Source organism: Periplaneta americana, chromosome 2, assembly GCF_040183065.1.
Source record: "Periplaneta americana isolate PAMFEO1 chromosome 2, P.americana_PAMFEO1_priV1, whole genome shotgun sequence".
In the NCBI taxonomy this organism is placed as follows: domain Eukaryota; kingdom Metazoa; phylum Arthropoda; class Insecta; order Blattodea; family Blattidae; genus Periplaneta; species Periplaneta americana.
The window spans coordinates 109,163,869-109,177,305 of record NC_091118.1 but is presented as its reverse complement, the minus strand read 5'-3'; positions in this window follow the sequence as shown (position 1 = coordinate 109,177,305).

The window sequence follows — 13,437 nt, the reverse complement described above, 5'->3', positions numbered from 1 at the left end:
TCGGCAAAATTATGTTTAAAAGCACACCGCACGTTATTGTATGATGCCGACATGTTAACCATGAGAGCGCGGCGGTAATACATTTCCACGACTACGTGGCAATTATTTCGGTTCTTTCAGTGTAATACTGAGTGTACATTGTTACGTTTCAACGACTACGTAGCAAATATTTTGGTTATATCAATATAATACTGAGTGTACATTATTATCTTTCAACGACTACCTCACAATTCGTTTGGTTATTTCATGATATTACTGAGTGTAAATTGTCACGTTTCCATGACTACATAGTATTTTGGTTATTGCATTATAATGCTGAGTGTACATGTCACGTTTACATAGCATTTATTTTGGTTATTCCATGATAATGTTAATATATATATATATATATATATATATATATATATATATATATATATATATATATATATATTGTTACGTTTCCACGATTATTTCATAATAATACTGTATATACGAGGCGCATCAGAAAGTAAGTTTCCCTATTTTTTTAAAGAACACACTTTCAGGAAAACATTTATTGGCAACAGGTACAGCAATGTTTCAGCTATTTTCAACATAGCCACCATCAGAATTGAGATACTTGTCTTATCGTGGGATCAACTTTTGTATCCCTCTGTCGTAGAACTCTGCCGCCTGTGAATGGAACCAGCGTGTGACAGACGTCTTCAGCTCTTTGTCGTTGCCAAAACGCTCACCGGAGGACAGGAATTTCTTGAGGTGCAAGAAAACTTGAAAATCGCTGGGAGCAAGATCAGGACTGTACGGTGGTTGATGAAACAACTCCCAGCCAAATTCCGTCAAAACAGCTGCTGTGCGCCGAGCCGTATGTGGACGAGCATTGTCATGGAGGAGCACAACACCTGCAGTAAGCATTCCACGCCTCTTGTTTTGAATGGCACGTCGCAATTTTCGCAGTGTTTCACAGTAACAGTCGCGTTCACTGTTTCACCTCTTGGAAGGAAGTCAATGAGCAGAATGCCCTTCCTATCCCAGAACACCGTTCACATGACTTTCCGTACCGACAGCGTCTGTTTGAATTTCGTCCTGACCGGAGATCCACTATGCCGCCAATGCATTGACTGCTGCTTGGTTTCCGGGGTGAAGTGCGAAATCCAAGTCTCATCGCCCGTGACGATCCTGATAGCCGTCATCGCCGTCATCGTGGTACAGTTGCAGAAATGTCAGTGCTGCTCCTAAACGTTGCATTTTGTGTTCGGGTGTCAGGTTTTTCGGCACCCACCTGGCACACACTTTTTTGAACAGCAGGTGCTTAGTGACAATCTCATGCAACAAGGATCACGATATCTGCGGAAAATGGCTGCTCAGCTCCGTAATCGTGAAGCGACGGTTCTCCATAATGCACTGCCGCACCAGCTCAACACGATCATCATTGATGAGGGACGGTCGCCCACTGCGCTCTTCATCATGGACACTTTGACGACCTTCGGAAACCTGCCTACACCAGCGACGCACCTTCTGCTTACTCATGATGTTCGGCCCACAGACGTGACAGAGCTGCCGATGAATTTCAATTGGCGCAATGCTTTGTGCATTAAAGAACTTTATCCCCGACCGAACCTCGCAGGCGGCGGGAGAAGGAATAAGAGCTTCCATTTCGGACCACTGCTGCCACGCTACTGGCACCAGGCGGGACCTGTCCGGCTGGCATATGATTGATACGTCATAGATCTGTTACGCATGCACAATTGACACGGCTAATTACGTTTACTTTCAAGGGGAAAAAAATCGGGAAACTTACTTTCTGGATGCGCCTCGTATATTGTCACGTTTCCATGACTACCTAGGAATTCTTTTGGTTCATAGTAATGTTGTGTGTACATTGTCACATTTCCACGATTACCTAGCAGTTCTTTTGATTATTTCATTATAATGCTGTATATACATTGTCACGTTTCCACGACTACCTAGCAATTCTTTTGATTATTTCATTATAATGCTGCATATACATTGTCACGTTTCCACGACTACCTAGCAGTTCTTTTGATTATTTCATTATAATGCCGTATATACATTGTCACGTTTCCACGACTACCTAGCAGTTCTTTTGATTATTTCATTATAATGCTGTATATACATTGTCACGTTTCCACGACTACCTAGCAGTTCTTTTGATTATTTCATTATAATGCTGTATATACATTGTCACGTTTCCACGACTACCTAGCAGTTCTTTTGATTATTTCATTATAATGCTGTATATACATTGTCACGTTTCCACGATTACCTAGCAGTTATTTTGATTATTTCATTATAATGCTGTATATACATTGTCACGTTTCCACGATTACCTAGCAGTTCTTTTGATTATTTCATTATAATGCTGTATATACATTGTCACGTTTCCACGACCACCTAGCAGTTCTTTTGATTATTTCATTATAATGCTGCATATACATTGTCACGTTTCCACGATTACCTAGCAGTTCTTTTGATTATTTCATTATAATGCTGTATATACATTGTCACGTTTCCACGACTACCTAGCAGTTCTTTTGATTATTTCATTATAATGCTGTATATACATTGTCACGTTTCCACGACTACCTAGCAGTTCTTTTGATTATTTCATTATAATGCTGCATATACATTGTCACGTTTCCACTACTACCTAGCAGTTCTTTTGATTATTTCATTATAATGCTGTATATACATTGTCACGTTTCCACGACTACCTAGCAGTTCTTTTGATTATTTCATTATAATGCTGTATATACATTGTCACGTTTCCACGATTACCTAGCAGTTCTTTTGATTATTTCATTATAATGCTGCATATACATTGTCACGTTTCCACGATTACCTAGCAGTTCTTTTGATTATTTCTTTATAATGCTGCATATACATTGTCACGTTTCCACGATTACCTAGCAGTTCTTTTGATTATTTCATTATAATGCTGTATATACATTGTCACGTTTCCACGACCACCTAGCAGTTCTTTTGATTATTTCATTATAATGCTGCATATACATTGTCACGTTTCCACGATTACCTAGCAGTTCTTTTGATTATTTCATTATAATGCTGTATATACATTGTCACGTTTCCACGACTACCTAGCAGTTCTTTTGATTATTTCATTATAATGCTGTATATACATTGTCACGTTTCCACGATTACCTAGCAGTTCTTTTGATTATTTCATTATAATGCTGTATATACATTGTCACGTTTCCTTGACTACCTAGCAGTTCTTTTGATTATTTCATTATAATGCTGCATATACATTGTCATGTTTCCACGATTACCTAGCAGTTCTTTTATTTCATTATAATGCTGTATATACATTGTCACGTTTCCACGACTACCTAGCAATTCTTTTGATTATTTCATTATAATGCTGTATATACATTGTCACGTTACCACGATTACCTAGCAGTTCTTTTGATTATTTCATTATAATGCTGTATATACATTGTCACGTTTCCACGACCACCTAGCAGTTCTTTTGATTATTTCATTATAATGCTGTATATACATTGTCACGTTTCTACGACTACCTAGCAATTTTTTTTTTATTATTTCATTATAATGCTGTATATGCATTGTCACGTTTCCACGATTACCTAGCAGTTCTTTTGATTATTTCATTATAATGCTGCATATACATTGTCACGTTTCCACGATTACCTAGCAGTTCTTTTGATTATTTCATTATAATGCTGTATATACATTGTCACGTTTCCACGACCACCTAGCAGTTCTTTTGATTATTTCATTATAATGCTGCATATACATTGTCACGTTTCCACGATTACCTAGCAGTTCTTTTGATTATTTCATTATAATGCTGTATATACATTGTCACGTTTCCACGACTACCTAGCAGTTCTTTTGATTATTTCATTATAATGCTGTATATACATTGTCACGTTTCCACGATTACCTAGCAGTTCTTTTGATTATTTCATTATAATGCTGTATATACATTGTCACGTTTCCTTGACTACCTAGCAGTTCTTTTGATTATTTCATTATAATGCTGCATATACATTGTCATGTTTCCACGATTACCTAGCAGTTCTTTTATTTCATTATAATGCTGTATATACATTGTCACGTTTCCACGACTACCTAGCAATTCTTTTGATTATTTCATTATAATGCTGTATATGCATTGTCACGTTTCCACGACTACCTAGCAATTCTGTTGATTATTTCATTATAATGCTGTATATACATTGTCACATATCCACGACTACCTAGCAGTTATTTTGATTACTTCATTATAATGCTGTATATACATTGTCACGTTTCCACGACTACCTAGCAATTCTTTTATTTCATTATAATGCTGCATATACATTGTCACGTTTCCACGACTACCTAGCAGTTCTTTTGATTATTTCATTATAATGCTGTATATACATTGTCACGTTTCCACGACTACCTAGGAATTCTTTTGGTTATTTCATGATAATGCTTTATATAAATTATTACGTCTCCACGACTACCTAGCAATCCTTTCGATTATTTAATGATAATGCTGTGCGTACATTTTCACGTTTACATGGTTACCTAGCAATTCTTTTGGTTATTTCATAATAATTTGGTAGGTAACAGCGTCACTAATGAAAAGTAACACGTTGTCGTATTGAATTTCTTCAGGCCACAGTAACTGTAATTAATTGGTGAATAACTGCGCGATAGTTGAATTGTTAACTTTCTCCAGACACTGTTGTAAGCAGGAATGGTTTCATTGATTCATCTTCTGAAGGATCTAATGGCCCAACAATGACATTGGCAAAGAAGCGACCCGTAGGATCAGGTGACTCGTCAATAGAAATCCAGATCTTCTTATTTTTAATTTTATCATTAATGGTTTTCATTGTGTCGTATACTTCTCCAAAAACTGTCTTAATGTAGGATTCTGTAATTTCCACAAGCGAATTCGGCAGCAAGAAAAGCTTTACATAAGTCGAATGCAAATTGAGATTTTCGACTCGATGTTGCAATTACTGTTGGAAGCAAAGAAATCTTCCCAGTAGCCTTGGAAAGTGCATTTTTGTGTTTGGTTGTACTGATATGTTGCGATATGAAATATTTATTTTCGCAGTTCACTGACTGCTCACATATTTTACATGTAAGTACTTTACCATCAGTACAAAATACGTCGGATCCAAAAGTATTAACGTAACTCTGCAATTTACTGCGTAAAGGAACACTGAATTTCGGCATCTTGCTGCTAGCTACAACAACGTCGCAATGAAAACTGAAAGAAAAACAAGAGGGCTTAGAATATATCCTCTTGAAGAAAAGTAACCGTTAAAAATAACGTTAGACCCGCACTCGTTGTTGCCTTGTCAAATAAACACAAGCGATGTGCACGGCAGCACTCATTGTTGCAAAGAGAATATGGACTGAAAGACAATAATATACTTTGGTGAAGTCACTTTCATTGTAGCGGTTTTAGAAATAAATTAAAATATACCTGTAGGCAAATTTTAATAAATAAATAAAGGCAAAAAAGCATTCATTTTGTAAATTAGGCATTTATATTAAGAAAGGCAGAAAAGGACACCATAAAAATGGTGACGTTTCAGTCACAAAGGTATAATTCGTATAGATTTACTTTCAAAATGAAGATAGATTTAAAAGATGGCGGTGATTTAACACATTTAAAAAGGCATTCTGCCAAAGTTCCGGTCTCTGGTAATCAGAATCCCATCCTATGCACATCTTTGATAAAGTTTCAGTTCACCGTCAGTAAGCCCATCACAAGGCACAATGGTGCTACTGCATCTCCTATCGCCACTACTACTGTACTACTGTTACTATTTAACTAGGCCTACCTACTATATATTAAAAAATGTATCTATATAAGGAGTTGAAAATAAAACATGGAATACAGGAAAGTCTTCATGAACTGTTTTGTTATAGAATATGTTGCGCTTTCATGACTTTATTTGGCTAGCAGTTGAAAACCATATGTATGTACGCAATTTGGAATGTAACAATGCGATTTGTATGCAGAATCTGTAGAGCAGCCATGAATGATACCAACTGTGGCGCCATTGTGTTGCCATGGAGTTGTTAAGATAATTAACAAGGATATTGTAAATGACCTATCATGAGTCGGTTAGTTAGCGATGGCGCACCAGGCGTGAATCGAGACAATTAAGAACACGACTCAAACAGAAGACAGAACAAGGCGTGAGAATGGTGAAATGAGCAACAACACAACAAGCGTCGTGGTCTTTCAGCTCTGAATGTTGTCTGTTGGACGGACAGTGATGACATGTAAGGCTATTTCGAGTATGGTGTAAGATTTTCATAGAGTTGAACATGGTGCGACATGTTTTGAGCATTTACACCTTGTCATAGTTGCAAAAATGTCAAACGTTTTGGAACTACGCATCAACCCCATTACAGAAGGCAAGAAATGGAGAACCTATATTTTGAATACGCAATCAAAAGCTAATCACGGTAGCGGTGACTGATCCAACAGACAGATTACCTTTTTTGTGCCTTTCCTGATTATAGAGGCGGCCGGGTAGCTCAGTTGGTAAAGCAGCTGGCTACGGACTGGAAGGTCCGGGGATCGATCCCAGGTGGTGGCAGGATTTTTTCTTGTTGCCAAACTTTCAGAACGGCCCCGAGGTTCACTCAGCCTCCTAAAAAAATTGAGTACCGGGTCTTTCCCGGGGGTAAAAGGCGGTCAGAGCATGGTGCCGACCACACCACCTCATTCTAGTGCCGAGTCATGGAAAGCATGGCGCTCTACCTCCATGCCCCCCAAGTGCCTTCATGGCATGTTACGGGGATACCTTTACCTTTACCTGATTATAGACCCGATCTGTATTTCCGAAACGTTGGATATTTCTACACCTATAACAAGGTACAATAACTCCAAAGTCTCGAACTATGATTACTATACTCCTCTTTCAAATTCAGAGAAAACTAGTGAAAATACATTGTTTTTTTTTTTTTTTATGAAATCCGTCCCATCGTTCTTTATCGTGGGTTTGTCATTCCGTGAAGTCAGGACAACTGTTCCTAAGTACCAATAAGTTGGGAACGAAGAGATATTGGAATATAATATCCTTTTCAAAATATTCCCCAACGCTTCCTCATGTCTTGGGTTTCTGCCATCATGGAGAATTGCTCCGAATCAACAGACATAATACGGTTCGTTCTCTCATCGCAGCTTCAATCCGTCAGAATGCTTCCTATGATGTTTATGAGGAGGTTGGTTGCGTCTCTTCTGATGGCTCTACTAGACGGGCTGATATCATCATAATTGATCGGCAGAAGGATAAGGGCGTCATTCTTGATCCCACAATCAGTTTTGAGATACATGAGCAACAGCCACAAGAGATGTGTCGTGAAAAATAAGTCATATATGAGCCTTGTTGTCAGCATCTTGGAGCACAATACCACATTACACATTGGACAGTTTTTGGGCTCATGTTCGGTGCCCGTGGCACGATCCCACGTGAAACTTTAAATCAACTTAAACAATATAAAATTTCTGATGCAACGATTGATGCCATAGGATCTCACGTGTTAAAATCATCCTTAGCTATAATTAGTAATCATTTGTACCCAACAAAATTTTTATTGTAAATGATTTCCTACGTTTTCTTATCTTAATGTTTTTTCTTTTTCTTTCCAAATGTCACAAAATTGTTTTGTTTACTTATTATTCTTTATGAATTGATTAGTAGGCCGATCTATCGAACCCTTATTTAGGGCGACTTTTGTTTAAACAAATTTCGACGAAGAAGCTCAACTTCGATTAATTTCACATGCAGCATAATATATATTACCATAGCCATCTTAAATTTTATTAACCCTTAATTTGGCAAAGTTTCATTTCTCACACTAGTTTATTAAACCTTGTCGGACCGTAAAGAAAACAACTATCGCAATGTCCATATTTTTATGTGTTGTACAATATTATTTTAATTTTCCTACCAATTTTTTTTCTATTCTTCTATTAAAATTATAGTTATTGCCTATTAACCTGTTGTATCCTATAGGATACATTGTCAATTTAAGAGTTAACAAGCCATGTTTAGGTCTATACACTTGGCAACGTTGCTACTTCAGCATATAGTGATCCGAGTGCAGAAAACGTAACAGGCGACACATTTAAGAAATATATTTAAAATTTCCTTTTTAATGATTTCGTAGTAACTGAAAGTGTTTGAGAATAAGGTTCTTAGGAAAATATTTGGGGCTAAGAGGGATGAAGATACAGGAGAATGGAGAAAGTTACACAACGCAGAACTGCACGCATTTTATTCTTCACCTGACATAATGAGAAACATTAAATCCAGACGTTTGAGACAGCAGGGCATGTAGCACGTATGGACGAATCCAGAAATGTACAGAGAGTGTTAATTGGAAGGCCGGAGGGAAAAAGACCTTTGGGGAGGCCGAGACGTAGATGGATTTGAGGGAGGTGAGATATGATGGTAGAAACTGGATTAATCTTGGACTAGATAGGGACCGATGTTGGGCTTATGTGAGGGCGGCAATGAACCTGCGAGTTTCTTAAAAGCCATAAGTAAGTAAGTAACTGAAAAAGCTTATAAACGATTTCAACTTGAAAGTGATTAGTGATATATTACATACATTTTATGCCAGAATTAGGGAATATAAGCACAAAACCTGTATTTATGTTATGTGCAGTTGCGGTGTAGGCTATTCGTAATCAAGCTATAGGCTTAAATAATAAAGACATTTCTACAACACACTACACGATAAAATGAATATATTAAAGAAAAGTAATGTTTCATCTTTCTTTCTTTGTTTTGCATTAAAATATGAACTAATTTAAAAAAAAACTAATACTGAAGTTTTAAAAATCAGTAGACCTGTACCTGAAGTCAGCCATTAGGCATATCAAATTACGTGAACTGTATTACTATACTAATAATAATGATAATGATGATGGTCTTTAAAAGAAAATTGTATTAGACAATAATTTGAAATTTGCACCATCTTAAACTTTTAAATATAACTAATTGAATTGATTGATAAATTAAAATAGTAACTAGGTAATAACCTAACTAGACCTAAAATTTTCGATTGTTTTACTGTCATTTACATACATCGTGTAATTATTCAAAATTTTGTTGGCAAACACAGAAAAATTCTGTGAATTATTACATTACATTGCTGTCCATGTACACACTGTCCATCTACCAACACACTGTTAGATTTCAAACTAACTCTGCCAATTGAATGTGGAACGAAATGGAATTTACGGGAGGGAGGCACTATGGCCCAGCGCTGCAACCTGTTACGATCTATTGCGCTAACCCTCAAGCTAGGCGCATTCCCAAACCTACAAAGGTTCGCTGCGTACCCAGGTTTCGAGCAAGGAACCCCCTCGTCCCTAGGCCAGCCCCCTCCGTGTGTCGCCAGCCAGCGATCGGGGAATGCTATGGAATGTTGACGAAATGGAGAAAATGGTGACGGAATGATGTAAATGCCTAATATGGGAAGAAACTGGACAACTACGAGAAAAACTTGAATTGCTACCTTGTCCGCCACAAGTGTCACTATGGATTTTTGAATGAAAAATCCCAGACCTGACCGGGACTCGACAGGCTGGAGGTCTGACCACTCAGCCACTGCAGAGGTTTGCCAATTGAATAAATCACAATTCTACTTATTACCTTTTTGTCACTATCAACTTACTGTTTCACTGACATCATACTTCAATTTGTATAGCCTCACAGAATCATTATTTTGTTTAAAGAACCATTTTCACAGACTCAAGGTATACATCGACTCTTAGGATAAAAATCCACATTTCTTCCTTAATATATTTCAAACTTTGGTGACATGAATCTTGGAAGCAATCTAAGCAACTCACATAAGTCAAACCTGAAAATTGAATTTGGTGGCCCAAAGAATTTTCTTCTTCTTCTTCTTCTTCTTCTTCTTCTTCTTCTTCTTCTTCTTTTCCTTTGAAGAAATACATTAAAATGTTGTACAGATCTAACTCCATTAGAAATTGACCTAGAGTAAACTTTTTTCACTAAAATTATCCCTTATGTATGAAGAATGTTACAAACTAAATTATTTATTTACCTTTAACCGTTCAAAAGATATGCCACATTATATAAGCACTATAGAAAAAATATATGTATATTTGTATGTTTTTGGGATAAAATAATTATAAATCCATTGAAAATAATTTTAATAGTCACATATTTATGCTTAATTTGGTACCTCAATGAAGTCTTTTGCCCAATTGGAAGTCTATTTTTTGTCCGTCGGAAGGATAATAAATGTCGGAAAATGTGAAATAGGAGAAAACAGACATTGAAGATGGCGTAAGGTATAGAAAGCAAAGTGGGTTTAAATTATAAATACACAAATAATTATGAAATTATTGAGATAATGGGTACAAGTTATATATTTTTGAAAGCTAAAAGAAATTAGCGCAGGGCATGTAGCACGTATGGGCAAATCAAGAAATGCATATAGAGTGTTAGTTGGGAGGCCAGAGGGGAAAAGACCTTTGGGGAGGCCGAGACGTAGATGGGAAGATAATATTAAAATGGATTTGAGGGAGGTGGGATATGATGATAGAGACTGGATTAATCTTGCTCAGGATAGGGACCAATGGCGGGCTTATGTGAGGGCGGCAATGAACCTCCGGGTTCCTTAAAAGCCAGCCAGCCAGTAAGTAAGTAAGTAAGTAAAAGAAATTAGCTTCCACATGAGGCAAAAACATTATTTACCAAAATTTTGAAGAAATCTGACATTTCTAGTGTCGATGTATACCTTAAATTTGCAGGCAACTCTTCCACAGAGCTACAATATTAAAATCAGGGATAGATAGGCTACGTGTTGAGCACAATGGTCAGAATTCACTATCTGCGCTTACATCGATGTCATTCTAGTTGAGCACAAACAACAGTAGAAACGATTCTACGAGAAGAACACAAATGCATAGAGTGTGAACATTTCCCCATTCCACAGGCCTAGAGTTAATCCAAAAAAGCTATAGTCATTGGTTTTGAACGAAGTATTCATAATGCTGTGGCAGTTGTATGGCCATTGGCACCTATTAATGGGTGTCGATTTAATCTTTGTCAAGCTTGGTTTCGACAAATAAAAGAACTAGGACTACCGACATTCTACAAGAACAAACAATCCGATTGTGGTATTTGTTTGCGATCAATTTTTGGACTTACCTACCTTAATGCAACGGAAGTTGATACTTCATTTGTAGATGATTTCACGTCTTGCCAAGCCACCGAAGTCAGTAGATTCAGCGATTATTTAATAGACACGTACATAAGTGATTCTGCACTGTACCCTCCGCAAATGTGGGCATCAGAATCTCAAAGGACCACAAATGCTTGAGAGGCATTTCATTCTATTCAATAAGAATTTTACCAGCCCACATCCAAACAAATAGGCCTATGCGTTTTTGATATTCTAAAAGAAATACAGACAGATGCTTATATTAACATAAGAAGCTGCAATCGCCAAAAGAAAACCGCTCAACGAAACGTAAAAAAACGAGATATTTTGACAGAGGCATCATTAAAACATGACAGAAGCAATTTCTTTCTGACCGCTAGAGTTTTCTCCAATCGGAAGAGGACCAGAGTCCAATAAGTCAATAAACGAGTTGAGAGTATTTGTATGGAGTCTAGTCTTATCAAGAAGATTTCAAGTACCACCTACATTTTATTTTATTTATTTTATTTTTTTCCAATTACAGCACTGACTCATACTGCACTTATTTTTGAAGGTTACTTCTTCGACATGCAGTTTTCTCTGCAGAACTTCATAAGCCTACAGATCACATATGCTATTGTACATAAGGCAAGGAATTAAACGCTGACAATGATGGCCCAACACTTTTAAGAAACAAAAGTTTACAATTTCTTTCACTAAAAGATAATTTACTTTCTTAGTGCAGATATCGTTCATTACACTAATGCTCCTTCGCATTCTGAAGTTGAAATTTCAATAGAATTTATAATATGTAACGAACTCTGAATCTTTGGTGGCTTCACGTTGCTGTCAGTATATTCCCTGTTGCCTGAATGTAGGCCTACTTTAGCTTGCCTTTAAGATGGAAATGTTCACACAAGTTTAAGATGCTTGTATCACTACAGGTTAGGCCCTATCTGTTTGTATATACAACAGTCAAATCTTTCAAAAGTCTCGGTTTTTCTGCCTTCCATTTTGTATCACTAATCTTAGATTCTGAATGTAAGTAGGATGTTTGTGTGGGATTGATAAGCCTTTGCTTAAGATTTTCTGCCAGGTTTCTGTAAAACTGATCAGGGTTTATTTCAATTTTCTTTGTCCTGCTGTGTAGCTAAATATATTTTATGCCAGATATCAAAATCAAAATAAATGTTTTCTAAATTTAACATCTAACACCCTCCATTTTCGAACCTATTAAAGTTAGTTATTTACTTACTTACAAATGGCTTCAAAGGAACCCGAAGGTTCATTGCCGCCTCACGTAAGCCCGCCATCTGTCCCTATCCTGTGCAAGATTAATCCAGTTTCTATCATCATATCCCACCTCCCTTAAATCCATTTTAATATTATCCTCCTATCTACTTCTCGGCCTCACCAAAGGTCTTATTCCCTCTGGCCTCCAACTAACATTCTATATGCATTTCTGGATTCTCCCATACGTGCTACATGTCCTGCCCATCTCAAAAGTCTGGATTTAATGTTCCTAATTATGTCAGGTGAAGAATACAAGGCATGCAGTTTTGCGTTGTGTAACTTTCTCCATTCTACTGTAACTTCATCCCTCTTAGCCCCAAATATTTTCCTAAGAACCTTATTCTCAAACACCCTTAATCTCTATTCCTCTCTCAAAGTGAGAGTCCAAGTTTCACAACAACTGGTATAAATTCTAACTTTCAGACGTTTTGACAGCTGACTAGATGACAAAAGCTTCTCAACTTGCCATATTTATTCTGGGTTTAATTTCCTTGCGAGTGTCATTTATATTTGTTACTGTTGTCCTAAGATATTTGAATTTTTCCACCTCTTCGAAGGATAAATCTATTTTTATATTTCCATTTTGTACAATATTCTGGTCACGAGACACAATCATATACTTTGTCTTTTCCGGATTTACTTCCAAACCTATCGCTTTAATTGCTTCAAGTAAAATTTCCGTGTTTTCTCTAATCGTCTATGAATTTCTCCTAACATATTCTCGTCATCCGCATAGACAAGAAGTTGACGTAACCTCTTCAATTTCAAACCCTATCTGTTATCCAGAACTTTCCTAATGGCATATTCTAGAGCGAAGTTAAAAAGTAAAGGTGATAGTGCATCTCCTTGCTTTAGCCCGCAGTGATTTGGAAAAGCATCGGATAGAAATTGCCCTATACGGACTCTGCTGTACGTTTCACTGAGATACATTTTAATCAATCAAACTAGTTT